Here is a 7559-nt window from a genome sequence, read left to right on the forward strand (position 1 = left end):
TACATCTCGACTGCCTAATCCAGAGTGACGAACAGAAACTGAAATATAAATTGGAAACACATCCTACGACAGACAACGTGTCTGTTCTTCTCGACTGCCTAATCCGGAGTGATGAACAGCCCGAAACACTATGCGCGCCATACCAGAAAAGACCTGACCCGAACGCTTCCGAAGTGCTTCGTCTGCAATTTCGTCAGTCTTTTGTTTTTTATTTAAATTGTCTTTAATAATTCTAAAATGACTGATTGATAGTCAGCTGTTGAGAGATATTTATATTAAAAAGTGAAGTCATTCCAGTGAGTAGTTTAGCTAACAATAATAATTATACTTTAACGCAAAATTTTGAAATACATGGCCCTCTGTCGCGAACACAATTAATTTGTGACCTAGGTTTCGGTGTCACAAAGGACACCTTCTTCGGACGAAATTAGAACTAAATGTTACAGCATAACGTACCAAAAAATACGAAAGCTGCGGTCATACCTGACAGCGTCAGATAGTCAAAATCAAAATACGAGGGGCGTTCAGAAAGTAAGCTCCGATCGGTCGCGAAATGGAAACGACTATGAAAATCCGATAAAGATTTGCACAGATGTGTTGGGTAGTGTCTCTAGTATAATCCCAGTCAGCATCACGTCGCTCTTCTCATTTCTGAGCTCGCAGTGAGTGCGTAAAGATGTCTAGAAAATAGTGTCTGCCGCCAAGTACGAGGTCCTGGTGAGAAATTTCGCCTGAAGCTATGCAGCTAACATTACATAACTGTCGTGCTGTTTCTTCTTCAAGACAATTCTCAGCCGCATTCTGCAGGGGCAATGAAGATGCTCCTGCATCGTTTTCAAATGGAAATGTGAGATTACCCACAATACAGTATGCAATTGCCTCCCCCTGAGTTTCATCTCTGGTCACATGAACCGCTGTCTTTGAAGACAACATTTTGACACAGACAACGAGGTGTAGGCCAGCGTGCAGAATTGGCGGAAAGCACTGGCGGCTGCCTTCTATGATGAGGCTATTGAAAAGTTGCTACAACGCTATGACAAAAGTCTAAGTCAGAACGGTGACTACGTAGAGAAGTAGCTGAAAGGTGTAGCTAATTGTTACAAGTAAAACATTTCTGATGTTCACTGTGGTTTCAATTTGGCAATCAATCGGAGCTTACTTTCTGAACAGGCCTCGTAAAATGCAACAGAGGTGCAAGCCGCTAGGGGCTACCATGTGTCCTCTGTTACAGTCAACACAAAAGTTTTGACTATCTGACGCTGTCAGGAATGACTGCAGCTTTCGTATTTTTTGGTACGTTATGCTGTAACTTTCAGTTTTAATTTTGTCCGAAGAAGGTGTCCTTTGTGACACCGAAACCTAGGTCACAAATTACTTATGTTCGTGACTGAGGGCTGTGTTTTCCAAATTTTGTATTATACAACAGTCGCTGATTGACAGCCGTGTTAAAAACCTTATACTTTAACGTTTTGGCGGCCTTGCTCCGAACACAGCAGCCAATCACAGAGCAATAGCATTATGCAGGCGGTCTTTCTCACGGCCGGTACCGAATCTAACGTCTGTCACAGGTGCCTCACACCACATTTCGTCATCTATACAGGGTGTTACAGAAAGGTACAGCCAAACTTTCAGGAAACATTCCTCACACACGAATAAAGAAAAGATGTTATGTGGACATGTGTCCGGAAACGCTTAATTTCCATGTTAGAGTTCATTTTAGTTTCGTCAGAATGTACTGTACTTCCTCGATTCACCACCAGTTGGCCCAATTGAAGGAAGGTAATGTTGACTTTGGTGCTTGTGTTGACATGCGACTCATTTCTCTACACTACTAGCATCAAGCACATCAGTACATAGCATCAACAGGTTAGTGTTCATCACGAACGTGGTTTTGCAGTCAGTGAAATGTTTACAAATGCGGAGTTGGCAGACGCCCATTTGATGTATGGATTAGCACAGGGCAATAGCCGTGGCCCGGTACGTTTGTATCGAGACAGATGTCCAGAACGAAGGTGTCCCGACAGGAAGACGTTCGAAGCAACTGATCGGCGTCTTAGGGAGCACGGAACATTCCAGCCTATGACTCGCGACTGGGGAAGACCTAGAACGACGAGGACACCTGCAATGGACGAGGCAATTCTTCGTGCAGTTGACGATAACCCTAATGTCAGCGTCAGAGAAGTTGCTGCTGTACAAGGTAGCGTTGACCATGTCACTGTATGGGGAGTGCTACGGGAGAACCAGTTGTTTCCGTACCATGTACAGCGTGTGCAGGCACTATCAGCAGCTGATTGGCCTCCTCGGATACACTTCTGCGAATGGTTCATCCAACAATGTGTCAATCCTCATTTCAGTGCAAATGTTCTCTTTACGGATGAGGCTTCATTCCAACGTGATCAAATTGTAAATTTTCACAATCAACATGTGTGGGCTGACGAGAATCCGCACGCAATTGTGCAATCACGTCATCAACACAGATTTTCTGTGAACGTTTGGGCAGGCATTGTTGGTGATGTCTTGATTGGGCCCCATGTTCTTCTATCTACGCTCAATGGAGCGCGTTATCATGATTTCATACGGGATACTCTACCTGTGCTTCTAGAACATGTGCCTTTACAAGTACGACACAACATGTGGTTCATGCACGATGGAGCTCCTGCACATTTCAGTCGAAGTGTTTGTACGCTTCTCAACAACAGATTCGGTGACTGATGGATTGGTAGAGGCGGACCAATTCCATGGCCTCCACGCTCTCCTGACCTCAACCTTCTTGACTTTCGTTTATGGGGGCATTTGAAAGCTCTTGTCTACGCAACCCTGGTACCAAATGTAGAGACTATTCGTGCTCGCATTGTGGACGGCTGTGATACAATACGCCATTCTCCAGGGCTGCATCAGCGCATCAGCGATTCCATGCGACGGAGGGTGGATGCATGTATCCTCGCTAACGGAGGACATCTTGAACATTTCCTGTAACAAAGTGTTTGAAGTCACGCTGGTACGTTCTGTTGCTGTGTGTTTCCATTCCATGAATAATGTGATTTGAAGTAATAAAATGAGCTCTAACACGGAAAGTAAGCGTTTCCGGACACATGTCCACATTACATATTTTCTTTCCTTCTGTGTGAGGAATGTTTCCTGAACGTTTGGCCGTACCTTTTTGTAACACCCTGTATACTTAATGCATCTCCCCTGCTCTGGGAGGCCGGCCGGAGTGGCCGCGCGGTTCTAGGTGCTACAGTCTTGAACCGCAAGACCGCTGCGGTCGCAGGTTCGAATCCTGCCTCGGGCATGGATGTGTGTAGTGTCCTTAGGTTAGTTAGGTTTAAGTAGTTCTAAGTTCTAGGGGACTTATGACCTCAGAAGTTAAGTCCCATAGTGCTCAGAGCCATTTGAACAATTTTTTGCTCTGGGAGCAACTTCTTGGAGCCTAATATGATGGCTGACTAAGCCAGAAGTATTACATGATGACGAGTTAAATGATATGCACGTCTGGTATCGGTTCACTGAACGCATTGGAAGAGCACCACCACAGAGGCTGGTGCAGAGCGCCCGACATCCGTCGTCCCTAACGATCGCGAGCCAGCCTAATTTCAGAAACGGCGCGCACAAGGCAGATGAGGGCCGTTGGAGTGGAACCGGTGCGGTTGCGCGTGTGAGTGTCCTATCTTAACGACGCGGCGTTACGGAGCGCCGCTCGGGGCTCCCAGATCGGATCTGCGGCGACGCTGACAAGTCTGCGCGCTGGCGTTTCTCCGGCAATGAGACGCGCCCGGGGCCGACGTCGGGAACGAGAGCGGCGTAAGGAGCGGTGGAACAAAAAAAGAAAAAAATTAAGAAAGAGGAACGAGAGCCCGTCCCGCAGAGGAGCAGGAAGCGGCTGGGCCGAGATAACGCAATTAGGGCGGCGGGCTGCGCGGTCGTGTCCCTGGCGCGACCGCCAGCTGGCCATTTGTCAGGCGGCGTCGGCGAGTGCGGAGACGCGCCGCGCCGCGCCGCTCCGCGGACGAATTAGATATTCCGCCAAGATTGGCCGCCGGCCGCATTGTGCGCCGCGAGCCGCCGTGACGGGGAAAAGCGCTTCGGAGATGCTATCCCGCCAGTCCGCCCGGATAGCAGCACAACTGTTGTTACGCCTGTATTGTTCGTAGCGCCCCTAGACCGGACAATGGCGCCGCGGACGCCGCCGTCCCGTAGGCCCACGACCTCATACCTAGGCTGCCGTCGCCCCCCTCGGAAACGGCACTCTCGTGCTGCTACTACTGTAACACCCCACCCGTTGCTTGTCCGATTTTTGCGTGTGTTCGCCCCTGACAAGCAACTTACACAGAAATTGGGAGTGGAACTTCTTGTGTACATAGTTCCGCGTAGTCAGCACGTACACAGCTTTCCTACTAGAGCGCGCCCCACTGAGCGCAACAGCGCAGGCGCAGCGCCCGTCTGTCTCCGCACTACGAGATGGCGCTTCCTTAGAGACGGACCAAATTCTGCTTCCGCCGATCCGCGTATTAATATGTAATGCAGCCAATGAGATTGCTGCTAACGTAGAACCTTTTCTCCTCACGGATCACACTCGCGCAGTGATACCTGAACGCGCGAGGTATTATAACAAGTGTACAGACCTCCAATTAGTCAGTCTGCATTAGTCTGCATTTGTCTGCACCAGTCTGTAGCAGTCTGCATTAGTCTGTACCAGTCTATAGTCAAGTTTCTGTCTGTGCCTAATAAGATTATCATATTCCTGTACATAGCCATGAAGATAAATGTATAGACACTTTTGTCAAGTATCAGAGATATATGTGAGAATAAGATTAACGTACCAAGACCAAAGGAACTTCAGATTGTCAATTGTAAATAGCATCCAGAAACAAGTTAAGTAATGTTTATGCTTGTTATTATTTTAATAAATGTGTGTCAAAATTAATCAAGTTCTGTTTAAAGTTGGTCACTGTCAATCTGCTACTCTAAGTGTGCAAGTGGCATTTCTACCGTCTGACCTAACGGCAGAAGATAAACACACCACGATAAGACCACGAGACATATTGCTGACACTCGCCTACTTCGTAAGAGCGACGAGTCAAATAATCTGATGGTGTGTGTACCGAAGGTCTCACAGTACGCACACCACAGAACTGTAAGCAAAAATGGATAATGCTAGATTTAAATGTGGCCCTGTCATCCCTAATTAATCTGCGGTGGTAGCGTTGATGATGAATCACACCTGTTTTCCAAACATGAATGATCACGAACACTTAGGGTGTTCAATGACATCAAACACATACACAAAAATAAAATAACGCAAAAGGGTGTCTTCAGGATCAACTTCTGAAAGTAAAGGCTCTACTGAATCACAATAATTTTATTGTAACCTTCAGATCAATGCTGAATAAAACACAATGAACGATTTACAAACTATCCTCCTGACTGGCATTGGCGCTGAACTGTGGTAAAATTGGTCCAAAACGTGATCCCTTATAACTTGGCTGACCGACTGACATCGACACAAAACGTAAAATACGAAGAAGCACTAGACCACAAAGTACCGTGAAACCCCTGTGTAAACAGTAATTGCACGTGATCCAACTATTTAACGTTACTACTAAGCGGCTCGGCTCTGGGCACTATGGGACTTAACATCTATGGTCATCAGTCCCCTAGAACTTAGAACTACTTAAACCTAACTAACCTAAGGACAGCACACAACACCCAGCCATCACGAGGCAGAGAAAATCCCTTACCCCGCCGGGAATCGAACCCGGGAACCCGGGCGTGGGAAGCGAGAACGCTACCGCACGACCACGAGATGCGGGCACTACTAAGCGGGAGCGATCTCACCGTAATGTTCCTGTTGCAGCGGCGGTCTCCGACGGCGACGGCGCGGCTGTGCGGTTGGCGTGTGGCGTCTCGGAAAATACACTCCTACACTACTCGGACGACAGACCGCTGTCCATAAACTTCTCTATTTGCAACAATCTTCCCAGTAGCAAAGAGCTGGCGCGGCTAACGTCCACTCAGAACGAAGAAACCAAGACGGGAGACGACTTGGGTAATGACCTCTCAGTACGAGAGCCCAGAACGGAAGACCATTACCGAGAGTACAGCAATATCGCTCTTCACCTTTGTTTTCTCCCCTCAAGTTTTACTGAGCGAATCACATCACTAGAAGCTCTCAAAATACCCAGTTTGCCAGTGCCGACCAATCTACGACCTGGGAACAGAACTCGTTTCCACCATTCTTTTATTTCTACAAAATTTCGCAAGTAAACTCCGCCGTCACCGGCTGGGAAGAACCACAGCTGTGGGCAATAACACGTTTACTGGAAGTCTTCTATGAAGAGACCACTCGAGATTTTCCCGGCAAGTTTCCCCGTCATAGCAAACACAGATTCTTGCACTGAAAGTTTGTTTGTAAGATGGCAAGAACCATGCCCCTTACATGAAGTCATTAAAGATCACCTAACTCACGTTGAGCGAACAGTAGGGCTGAACAAAAAATGACTGACAAGGCACAATGCATCTAGTATAGGGTATAGTATGGATGTATTGAAATAATTAATGTCGAGTGATGCTTTTAAAGTAATTCACACGACATGAAAACTTTGTGGAAATGCGTCGATTTACTGGAGGCTACTTTACCTCAGGGAAGTTCTCAGAATTAACCTTGGCCACCGTTCGAGCGGCTGAGGGAAGCAACGATAGGCAGCTTAGGGTGGCTCAAGCTCTGAGAAAGCGGTAACAGGGCACGGCCTCCAGCCGCCTTAAGATGAGTGACAGTGAGTGGGTGGTTGACCTCGACTCCATGCTGGTGTACCGGAAAACAGACAGAGAACTTATACGCCTGTTGATAAATGTCCGTCGTCCTGTTTTCTGTGCAACATGCGAGAAAGCCGTGCAAAGCTATGGTGGAGCGGTCAACAGAGGTCAAAATATGTGTGTTCGTGACTATAGCAACTTCATGTTGAATTCACGGTCTGCAGAGTCTGAAGCAAATCAGGTGAAGAGCGACAGAATGAAATACGCCGGCCTCCGATGGAAGGAAGGACCAAGGAATTTGAAGTACTCTCCTGGGAGTCAGAATTCCGGAAAACTGGGTGTTGTGCAGACGCTACCCTTGATGGGTGGCCTGGGAGGAGCTAAATAACAGAAGTTGAGAGGAAGGGAAATTTTGTGGGAATTTGTTCACTTCCCAGAGCATGCATTGGTCAGCGCTGGGAAGCGACGCATAATTAACGCGACTTGCGCTGCAATTGGCGTAAGTGATTTTGCTGGAGGGGAAACCGAGGCAAAGAGCGGACTGTGAGAAGTCTTCGTAGAGGTCTTCTGTTCTCAGCTTGCCTAGAGTGCGGACGTGGCATTCTTTACTCAGCTTGCCTGAGAAAGTGTGAGCATCTCTGCAGTTTAGGACTTAGCAAAGGGAACGATTGCTTGGAGATAGGAAGTTTTTGTTCAGCTGTGTACTGAGCAAGATAGCTAGGAGTGAATAGACGAGCACAGCCTTGCAGTACCACGAGGTTGGCGGACGTCCACACAACGACGACGCTCCACCACGCTGTATTCGG

Source organism: Schistocerca americana, chromosome 7 (genome assembly GCF_021461395.2).
Source record: "Schistocerca americana isolate TAMUIC-IGC-003095 chromosome 7, iqSchAmer2.1, whole genome shotgun sequence".
Taxonomy (NCBI): Eukaryota; Metazoa; Arthropoda; class Insecta; order Orthoptera; family Acrididae; genus Schistocerca; species Schistocerca americana.